This window comes from Somniosus microcephalus, chromosome 8, assembly GCF_052327205.1.
Source record: "Somniosus microcephalus isolate GS21.2 chromosome 8, FLI_Smic_1.0, whole genome shotgun sequence".
Lineage (NCBI taxonomy): Eukaryota > Metazoa > Chordata > Chondrichthyes > Squaliformes > Somniosidae > Somniosus > Somniosus microcephalus.
Window position 1 is genome coordinate 51,247,556 of NC_140994.1, and position 11,589 is coordinate 51,259,144.

Genomic DNA, 11,589 nt, shown 5'->3' on the forward strand with positions numbered 1-11,589 from the left:
AAATTGAGTGGTAGCGCCATATATTGAGTGGTAGCGCCCCAAACAGGAAGCGGGGCACTATTGGAAGCGCCTCCTTCCTGGGGCACTACAATTCAATATTGCGGCGCCATGTGCAACAGCGTCATGCGCATAGGAACATAGCGCCACGGTATTACAGACCTCCCTCCCCTGATTAAAGGGGAGGGGCCGAGCGCTGCCTGCACCGGGGCCCTGCTGGACCACCAGGGAGCGGGGTGCCGGGAAAACAGCCCAGCACTCAAGAGGAGTGCTGGGCTGAGCGATCGCGGCTGGCATCTTGCATGAAGAAGCGGGAGGGGGCAGGTGCTGGCGGGCAGCCGGAAAAAAATGCTGCCCGGCACCTGCCCTTTAACTTGCGCTGCTGCCGCCACAAAAATGCCACCCTGACCCTGTTGGACATATCGTCTGGCGGTAGGTCAGGGGGCGCGACCGAAGTTTGCGGCCGGGGTGCGAGCGGGGCGCTGTGCATGCTGATGACATCATCGCTGGAGGCACAGCACCGTGTGGCACTACTGACTACCGCCACCGCTAACCTCCTGCTGAATTTTGCGGGAGGCGTTAGCGACGCCACTCCCAGGCACTAGGTGCTTTGCGTTCCATTAGCGCCCCCTGGGGCACTAATGGGAGGGACAAAGCAGCCTAATTTCTCCCCCTTAGCCTTTAGCACAAATCTGCAGAGCTTAAACGGAAGACTTTGTTGGAGTTTTATTTTTGCAGATGACAAACAATAAATGTATCATGTTTCTGGATGCCTTTTAGAACTACAACTCCTTAAGCTTTTACTGCTAGACTTGTTTTTCAGAAGTATGATGAATATAATTCTTAGTGAAATAAACGCCAGTATAAATATGAAATGCACAAAAGAGAAAAAGAAACAATGTAAAAACCTACCAATATTGCAAAAGAAACCTGTTGGATTTATGGTTTTAGTACTGTCACATTCTGATATTAATGAAGAGGGTGATATTGTTACATCACTATTGAAAATGTAATGCTTTTTTGTAAGTGCATTACATGCCACATAAAAAATACCAATACAATCCTGTCTGCTACAGCTTCAAGCCAACTTAGGTAGAGTTATGTTTAAAGTATCTACATTACTGGAAGTTAATGCATTTCCATTTTCTTTGGTATAGAGTGTTGGACATTCAAAAGACAAAGAATGATTGGAAATGTATGAGAAGATAGACTCACTTTAGTTAAAGTTTATGAAGTTAGTTTATTCAGCAAATAACTGTATGATTTTTTTTCTTCACAGAGTGGCCTAATCAATATTTAAACTAAATCAGATGCAACAGTAATTGATTGAACTATTTTTTTTATCAGTTAATACTTCACTAATTGATTTATATATATATTATATATAAGCTGGGGGGAGCCCGGCATTGCCAGGGCTGTTTTGGGCCGGGCAGTTTAAATCGAGTCCCAGGCTTTTGGGCCCTGTCTCTGTGTCCCTCTGTGAATCTGCTGCCGGGCAACATTTCTACCTTTGAATACCTTCAAAGATGAAAATGAAAGTACTTATAAAACGTTTTTGGTAAATCTTATGTTATTTTTAAAAGAGATACTAACTTTTTCGAAGCTGGATTAGCAGATTTTGAGCTGGAAGTAAATGGGGTTTTTAGCTTGAGGCAATGGCTGCCAGATCCCTGAGATGAAAACGATTAGTCCCGCCCACACACACACCGATTGGTCAACCATCAGGTGACTGAACTGTAGGATTGGTCAATCATGACAGCACAGGATTGGTCGAACCTTGATGTCAGTCACTCAATGCTAATTAGCAGATAATGAGTGGAATTTTGAAGGTTTTTTGCATAAGGCGCAAACAATTTTTGTGCGAGCGAAAAGTAAATATGCTTACGACCGTCCCGGAACTGTAAGCTTTCTTTGGAAGTAACGCGCGCGTAGGTACGCCCTATAACTTTGGAGCGTATAGCCGGACAGACAAAACGTACGGAACCGCTTTATATATATAGATAGACTAGCTGGGGGAGCCCGGCTTTGCCAGGGCTGTTTTGGGCCAGGCGGTTTAAATCGAGTGCCAGGCTTTGGGGCCTCTCTGTGTCCCTCTGTGAATCTGCTGCCGGGCAACATTTTAAATCGAGTCCCAGGCTTTTGGGCCCCGTCTCTGTGTCCCTCTCTCAATCTGCTGCCGGGCAACATTTCTACCTTTTAATACCTTGAAAGATGAAAGTGAAAGTACTTATAAAACGTTTTTGTTAAATCCTTTAAAAATGACATAAGAGAAACTAACTTTTTCGAAGCTGGATGAGCAGATTTTGAGCTGGAAGTAAATGGGGTTTTTAGCTTGAGGCAATGGCTGCCACATCCCTGAGATGAAAACGATTAGTCCCGCCCACAGACGCAGCGATTGGCCAACCATCAGGTGACTGAACTGTAGGATTGGTCAATCGTGACGGCACAGGATTGGTCGAACCTTGACGTCAGTCAATCAATGCTAAGTAGCAGATAATGAGTTTAATTTTGAAGGTTTTTTGCATAAGGCGTGAACAATTTTCATCCGACCGAAAAGTAAATATGCTTACGACCGTCCCGGAACCGTAAGCTTTCTTTGGAGGTAACGCACGCGTAGGAACACTCTATAACATAGCCGGATAGATGCACACCGGAAGACAGACAGATAGACAGACAGACAGAATGATCCTTTTATATATATAGATAGATAGAAGATATACAGACTGATTCCTTCATTTCTGGAGTTCATGCCTGTACTGTCACTATAATAATGCAAATAATCAGTGGTAGCTGGAGCAGCCCAGCTACATCCAAAGCCTTCTGCTGGGGTGTAGTTAAAGAGCCAGTGATACACAGGTTTGAGGCAAAACCACAATGCTCAGCACAGGGTCTGTTCGACATCTATTAAGTGGTTTAACAACCCTAATAAATTGTGATTAAAGCAGCTGTGGTTGCTGAAACATTTGTTTTGGATGAAAAAACAGGAGAGGTTATGGCAAAGAAAAGTGTGTTTGACTGACTGTGCTGTATCTGTACTTCCAGATGAAGTGCTGGTTCACCAGCAGCAAATACTCATTTTGGGATGGGCTGGTACACAACAACTACAACTACCTGTGTGGGACGAAGTATCATTGCTATATCAACAGCTATCAACCAGGTGCAGAAGAAATTTGGTGATGTCAAAAAAGCCACCAAGGTAAACAATTCCAATGGAAACTGCACTCTGCACTGTATGGGATCATACTTCATTCAATCAATAGAGTTAGAAGAGTGCTATTGTTACAGCACAGCTGACAGTTTTTTAAGTGAGTGAAGCTGTCACAGACTCCAACAGTTTCATTCAGTAATTTCAAGGTTCTTTTGCATCAGGAGTGTTGTGGCAACTAAAAAGTAGCTACATTTGTTCTTCAAAAAATCAGACTGCTACACTTGGTAACATTAATGGGGCTGTACTGGCCACCTCGCCCTCCAGGAACTACAGCGGAGGGAGCGTAGGCAGTGAGAATGACAGGAACATGTGCGCAGAGAGATGAGGAGGGACATCAGGGCTTTCACCAAGAGGCCTTACCCTCCGAGGGTATTCTGAAAGTACTTCTCCTACCTTCAATGAAGTGAGGAGCAGTGTATTAGATGGCTCCGCCTCTCAAGGAGGTGGTCACCGAACTCTGCCACCTCCTACAAACAGACCTCCAGCCTCACACCAGGATGACTTAAAAGCTACATCCCCTTTTCTCACCACATCCATCCCTCTCGCAGGCCATTTCACACTGCAAAGCTGAAATGACAGACATCACAAAAGAATGGTAAGTGAATTAATAACTTTATCAAAAATCAGTGAACACATATTTACAACAAAAATATTAACTATTCACCCTTGTGCAATCCTTTGTGCCTCTCGTTACTGTGCCTTTGCCTACTCTAGTGCTCCTACAAAGTGTTGGCCCAGTGGCTGCAGCAGGGCTGGTGGAAGGCTGCTGAGTGTCCGTGCGGGAGACTTCAGATGGCCTTGCAGGACATCCTTGACCAGCTCTGGACCTGGAAGGCCCAGCTGTAAACTGCACTGCCTCAGTATGGACGGCAGCAGTCTGGGCTGGCTGGATGACAGGAAGTGACAAGGGCAATGGCGGAGTGGCAGTGGTGGGAGCAGGAATGCTGTCATCCTGAGAGAGGACAGCAGGTTCCTGCTCCACTGACCCACTGCCACACTCCCGGGGCAGCACCTCAGCATCCCTAGCAATCTGTTGGAGCACAGATTGCTGGCCTGCTGTGACACCATAAAAAAACCCTGGTCGATGGTTGTAGACCCAGCCACGATGGCAGCAGTCAGAGCGTGCGTGGCATCAAGCGGAGACTGCTTGAGAGCAGTCTGAGATTGGATGCCACCAAGCATAGACTGCATTACAACACTAAGACATTGCATCGCTTCCGCCTGTGCTGCAATTGAAGCTGCCAGATCGTCCATCACATGTGGCATCAGATCTGGGTCGTCATGATCTCTCTGGGAGTCTACCATCCTTTGCAGACTGGAAATGATGGGCTCCATGGTATGCGCAGAGCCTCGTGCAATGTTGGAGGCGGACTCCTCCACGCTCCTTGCCACGGTGCCCACCACCTGGCGCCCAATAATCTGCAGCACTCGATTCTCCAGCACAGGCAGTGGTTGGGTGTCAGCTTGTCCCCCGCCTGTGTGCTCCTGTCCCCTCCTGCTGTGAGCCACCTCGGCCTGCAAGAGAAAGAAAAGTGTGTGAGTGAGTGTGGAGCAATGTGTTTGGGTGATGTGCCTGCCATAATTGAATAGCTGTCATTGTGTACAAGGTGTGAGATGTGGGTGTGAGTGTTGGTAGGTAGAGATTGTTGGTGGGTGAGTGCTGGTGGTGTGGTGCTTTGGGCAGTGTGTGAACACTGTGTTCAGATGGTGGTATGTATAATTTGTTGAAGCATTCACTCACCCTGACCACCCGAACAAGTTTGTTAAATTTCTTCCTGCACTGTGTATGGGTTCTGGGGACCACAGTGCTGCCCAAGATGTGCTGCGCTACATCTCTCCACATAGTGCAAAAGACTTGCAGTGAAGGTCTCCTGCAAGTTGTTGGGTAGAGCACCGCCCTCCATCTCTCCACAGCGAAAACCAACGTCTCCAATGCTTCATCGCAGCATCTGTGGGCTCTCTCCCTGGGGCGTGGATCTGTCATGAGTACACCTGGTTCAGTCCTCTGGCTCATTCTCTTTGTTCTGCTTCTGCTTGCTGAGGCAGCTGCACAGCCAGCAATGCTGAAAATGAGGTTCTGCAGCATCAATGAACCTCCCCTTTAATTACTGAAAAACACCTTTGGCAATCATGACTTGTAATTAGACTGCATCTGATATTGGTACACCCTTTAAGTCTAACACCAATGAGCTTGGATTTTAAGACTTGATTTAGGACTCCAATCATTTTATTGAGCAGTGAGCACGAATTTTGTATGCAGAATAAGGCATTCGCACCTGGCGCTAATTCTTCAACTTTTCTACTGACACCGCCCATTCCTTGGCTATAACAAATTTCTAGCCCCAAGTTTCTCCAATATTTCCTCATAAATCAGACCTCTTACACTAGGAATCAGACTTGTGGCTCTTCTCTGTACTGCTTCCAACATTTGAATGCCTCCTTCCTTGCATCCCAGTGACCAGAAGTGGACACGGTAATTAGGCTGTGGTCTGAGCAGAGAACCAGTTTGAGCATGACTTCATCTGACTGGCATTTTACTATTTTGCCAATATAATTCAGTACTGGTTGAATATGTTGAGCATTGAGTCTACTAATGGAAGAAATGTGTCTCTCAACTTTATCCTTAACTATAGCCACAGATGCTATGACTGGCACCATTGAGACCTAGGGTATCCAGATACAGGATTCTATTAGTGCCAGTTTTGACAGACTGGGGAACCCTTTGGAAAGAGCAGTGATGGTGGTTTTACCTACATCAGTGGCACTGCTGACTGCCTCACGTAGGTTCCCATTGTCATTATAAGTAATTATAAAGGGTAAGCTGGGGGAGTGTCTGTTTAGCAATAAGCAAGCCAGCCAGCTTGAATTTAGAAGGGGAATATCCTGCTTGACAAAAGGTCCTTGATATTACAGATTATGTGGATAATGGCATTTTCATTGATATAGTTTATTTTAACTTTCAGAATACTTCCGACAAAGTGTTCACAAAAACGAGAAACATGGATTGATGTATTCAGCGTTGTCATTTCCAGTGGGAAAGATTTGTACAAGAATTTAGATTAGTTATTCAATTGGGTAAAAAAATATCAAATTAATTTTAACAGATAAATGCATAGGTCAAAAAATGTGAGACATAAGTGTACAATGAATGGAATTGAATTAGTTCAGGGAGGCTTAGTAGGGGATCTGAGAATAATAGACATCACTTTCAATGTCCAGACAATGTGATGAAGTAATTTAATAAGGTCACAAAGTGCTAGAATATATAGTCAGAACAGTAGAATACAAATCTACAGAGGTTACACCAAAGCTTTACAATATACCGGTCACGTCACACTGCGGAGTACTATAATATTAAGAGAAAATGCTGGAAATACTCAGCAAGTCAGGCAGCATCTGTGGAGAGAGAAACAGAGTTAATGGGCTGAATATTTACTGGAGTGGGTTACATAAGCGGGGGTCGGAGATTTGAACGAGAAACCCGGAAGTCTGGGTTTCCCCGCATACTGTGGAGTTTACAGCGTGCGACTTTTGGTCCTGACAGGTTCCCCGCCCGGAGGTTAGCCTGATTGACAGTCGGGAGGGGAGCACTCCAGAGGAGGCCACAGGACCAGGTAGGTCCGGTCCCCGACCCTGGGGCGGGGGCTGGGGTCCAATCCCAAGGGGAGTCCAATCCCCGGGGTGAGGTCCGATCCCAAGTTGGGCCCGATCCCCGAACCTGGGGAGGGGGGTCCAATCTCGGTGGGAGTCCGATCCTGGGGGTGCATTTGTATGGGGGTGAGGAGGTTCTGATGGTGGGGGAGCTTGGGGGTCAGGGGGAAGCACTCCTGTTCCTCCTGGCCCACTTACCTTCTCCTCAAGGCTGTCCTCGCCTCGCTGCAGCTGCTGGGTTTCCCGAGGCCCAGGGACTCCGGCCGGACACAGTAAAACCTGTAAGGCAGGTTAAAACCGAGGCTTCCAGCCTCATTAACATATTTAAAATGCCAACCCGCCTCTTGGGAGCAGGTTAGCTGCCCGCCCCTTGTCCCACCTCAATAAAACCTGGATGTCAACGTGTTGGCGCCGGCTTCCCAACGCGCTCAGAATTTTTGCACATTTAACCCCCCACCTGCACCCACTCCCACCCACTCACCCATGTTAAAATTCCCCCCCACGTTTCAGGTGGGTGACTTTGTATCTAAACTAGAAAATGTTACAGATGTAACAGGTTTCAAGCAAGTACAAAGCCAGGGAAAGGGGAGTGGAAGAAAGAATAAAAAGGAAAGTCTGTGATAGGATGAAAGGTGAAAGGACAGGTGTTCAATCTCATTTGCTTGCATGGGAAGGTGCCATGGGAATGGGAGCGGATGTTGGAGGTGATAGAAGAGTGGACCAGGGTGTCACGGAGGGAACGCTCCCATCAGCATGCTAAAAGGGGAGGGGAGGGGAATATGTGTTTGGTGGTGGCATCGCGTGGAGGTGGCAGAAGTGGCGGAGGACGAACTGTTAAATGTGAAGGCTGGTGGGGTGGAAGGTGAGGATAAGGGGAACCCTATCATGGTTCTGGGAGGGAGGCAAAGGGGTGAGGGCAGAAACGCATGAAATGGTCAAGGGCCCTGTCAACCCTCCCAGCATGAATTGGGCAAGTGCTGAGATCATAGGGAGGTGGCAAATCCAAAGCAATAAATTAAAAAATGTAGGTGCTACCATTTAAAGAGACACCCACACTAGGGAAGAGACTTTGTTTGCCTTGTTTTTTAGCGCCAGATATGTTGGAGTATGAGCCAAGAACTTGCAAGCGTCCAGGATGGCTCCCTTTTTGGACAGAGCCCTGGAAGTTATGCTGAGAATGGTGATGCAAAGGAGGGTCGCCATTTATGCTGTAAGGAGCTTAAAAGGTATGTGAGGGCTGCAATAGAAGAGGTGCCAAAATAGGTGAATGTAGCATCAGCTGTTAGGATGTATTCTTCCTGGATGCGGAAAATATTCAACACCTTGAAGAAGCTACATACACACACACACATGATGTGGATACTCACATGGCATGCTTCCTCATCTTTCGTCTCTTTAACACTAGCACAAGGCAACCCATATTCATGCATGACAGACCTTTCACAGTCTCAGAAAACCTCTCACTGATGGCCTGTAGGGCCATGAAAGACTCTCCCAACATACACTTGCATGCTAGATGTCTTGTGCTCTTGCTTGGAGAAGTACCGTGGCCAATTGCACACCTATGGCAGGGCTCATTAAACAGCAGCACTTCACCAAACTCTTCATGATTGCAGGCCCACAGAAGGAAGAGTTGTCAATTGGAGCACCACACCTAACTTCCACCTCAAAGCTACCCGGAGGAGCTCATTCTGGATATAGCGAGCCACCACTTTGTGGGCTCCATTGAAGAGGGGCGCACGAGTAGCCATCCTGTATCTGGAGGTTAGTACCCATTCTTGCAGCTTTTGATTTCCTCCATGTATTTGTCATAAACTCAGGCTTTCTATCCGTAGGCAACTTAACCAGGCACCACAGCATCATAGCATGGCATCTGTTGGCTACCGAAATGTGTTACAAGCAAGGTTTTACAGATTGCAATAGATGCTTTTTCCCATTATGTTTCCATAGGGACAGCTAAGCAGCATCAACTAGCAGGGCTTAAGGGTATAGGTTCATTCATCTTGCATGATACAGCATCGTTCGCTGTATCTGCCGCAAGCATCAACCCAGGAATATTCACTCTGGGGGAAGATGTAGAGTGAGATTTACAACTGGAAATAGTGAAGTAAACACACACAGCATGATTGAGGGAAGCAAGCACAGGTATCAGCAAAAGAGCAGGAAGAAGTTGGCTGGAGGATCAGCTCGAGGTCACACTCTGATGCTGAGTTCTGGAATGGTGCCATCCAGAGCTTATCTACGTGAGCAAGCTACTTTATAAGTCATTTGAGGATGTGAAAAGAACTCAGCAAAATATGGTGAGCCTACATGGACATGTGGCTTTCATCAACTTTTGGAAAGTTAACCTCTCTGAAAAAAATTAAGATCCCTCATTTATTAACAATCACTGACCTTAGGAACAGTGATGTAGTCCTGGGTCCTGGCAAGCAATGAATCACTGACTTGGTGTATGCAGACTGGTTGACCTGACAGATGTCAGTGAAAGCAGCCTGAAAGGAGCCAGTGACATAGTATCTGTGACATACACAGCATCTGCAACATTTGACCCCTTGTGACCCCACCTCATTGTTCTTTGATGTAATGTTTTCCTGACTAACCTGTTTGGACACCATTCACACCTTTGATTGCTGTGATTATCTCTCGGCCGAGGTGTGATAAATGGCAGTTAGAAAGATTACCTGTAATCATCTGGCATTATTCTCTGACTATATAAGCTGTGTCTTTATGCATCTCTCCACTTCTGATGAAGGAGCAGCGCTCCGAAAGCTTGCGATTTCAAATAAAACTGTTGGACTATAACCTGGTGTGATGTGACTTCTTACATTTGACTGATATGGGGATAGCTGTCCCCGTCCTAGAGCAGGTTTAGAGCTATGGCTGCAGTAGATGGTAAAGCCTCTAAATCTCTTACTTATCTTTCCTGTAGAAGCTTCAAAATCTTCCTATTAGTTAAATACATTAACGACAATTCTGATTTGGAGTCCAATATTAATTTTAGATTATTTGCTAACCGCCCCCGCCCCACAGCATAATTTTCATGAATTGTTTTTAACAGACCTTTAAATTTGCATAAGTTGTTCTTGACTGGCCTTTAATGAGGCTCTAACAAGCAAAAAACAATCTTTTACTTTTCCCAGAACCCATTTGTATCAGAGCAATCCTCACATGAGCACTAAGTACAGATAAATACTGTAATTCATCTGCATAGTCTACTGACATTGCACCACTTCTAATGCACATCTACTTCATAAGCTTGAGGAACAGCAACTCATCTTCCTAATAGGCACTTTACAGCCTTCCAGGCTCAACACTGAGTTGAACAATTTCAGATCATAACCTCTGCCCCTATTTTTTCAACCAGCAGGTGCTGATTCTGCTATTCCCATTTACACCTCTTCTTGACCCATCTTTTGTTTCTTTACTTGTCCCATTACCACCCTCATTTTGCCTTGCACCATCATCCCTTTTGTCATTTAATCTTTCCTGCCTTCCACCCGATCACAGACCTTCCCTTTTGTCCTTTTGTAGTGTCAGCTGTGGCTCAGTTGGTAGCACACTTGCCTCTGAGTCAGAAGGTTGTGGGTTTAAGTCCCACTTGAAAAAACAGGGCCTTGAGCATATAAAGCTAGGCTGACACTCCAGTGCAGTGCTGAGAGAGTGCTGCACTGCCGGAGGTGTCGTCTTTTCAATGAGACGTTAAACTGAGGCCCCGTCTGCCCTCTCAAGTGGACGTAAAAGATCCCATGGCACTATTTCAAAGAAGAGCAGCGGAGTTATCCCCAGTGTCCTGGCCAATATCCTTCAACCAACATAACAAAAATAGATTATCTGGTCATTATCACATTGCTGTTTGTGGAACCTTGCTGTGCGCAAATTGGCTGCCACATTTCCCACATTACAACAGTGACTACTTCATTGGCTGTAAAGCGCTTTGAGACGTCCGGTGGTCATGAAAGGCGCTATATAAATGCAAGTTTTTCTTTCCTCCCATCCCCCCTTTCTCTGACTCTGTTCTTGCTTAAAACCTGCTACATCTGTAACTTTTTCCAATTCTGATGAAAGGTCATCGACCTGAAACATTAACTCTGTTTCTCTCTCCATAGATGCTGCCTGACCTGCTGAGTATTTCCAGCATTTCCTGTTTTTATTTCTACTTTGTACTTGCCGGCTTTGCGAAATGCCGACATTACCCAATCTTCTGAGGTTGCCCCATTAATACTTGTAGTGAGCTGCTGGCCCAGATTGAGCCTGGCGCCGATGGCAAGTGTAGAGTTCCTGCAGCCATTACACAATGTATCCACGGTTTCTGCCAATGTTACGGCGGCCGATCGGGAGTACCCCTGATAACATTCTCATTGAGTGAGTGTGATCAAAAATGCAGGCTTTTAATGCAAAATAGCAGGAATATGTAGCAACATAAATCTTTAAAGATTTCAGAAATAAAAGAGGGAGGGAAATAACTAGTCAGATAAAAGAATTACAGCTCACCACAGAAGAACTGGATTAACTGAATATGCAGTACAGTCACGTATTCTGCTCCTTTTCTAACCATCTGATGAGTATTTGAAAAGCATACATAAGCGCCACACAGCTTCCATCTGGCTCTCATGTGTACGGTATTTAACAATAGCATGATAGCTATGCCATATGCATTTCACTGTCAGGAGTCACAGAGCTAGTGCTGTCGCTAAGCAGCAACTGTTGCAGTACAGATTTTTATCATTATTCTT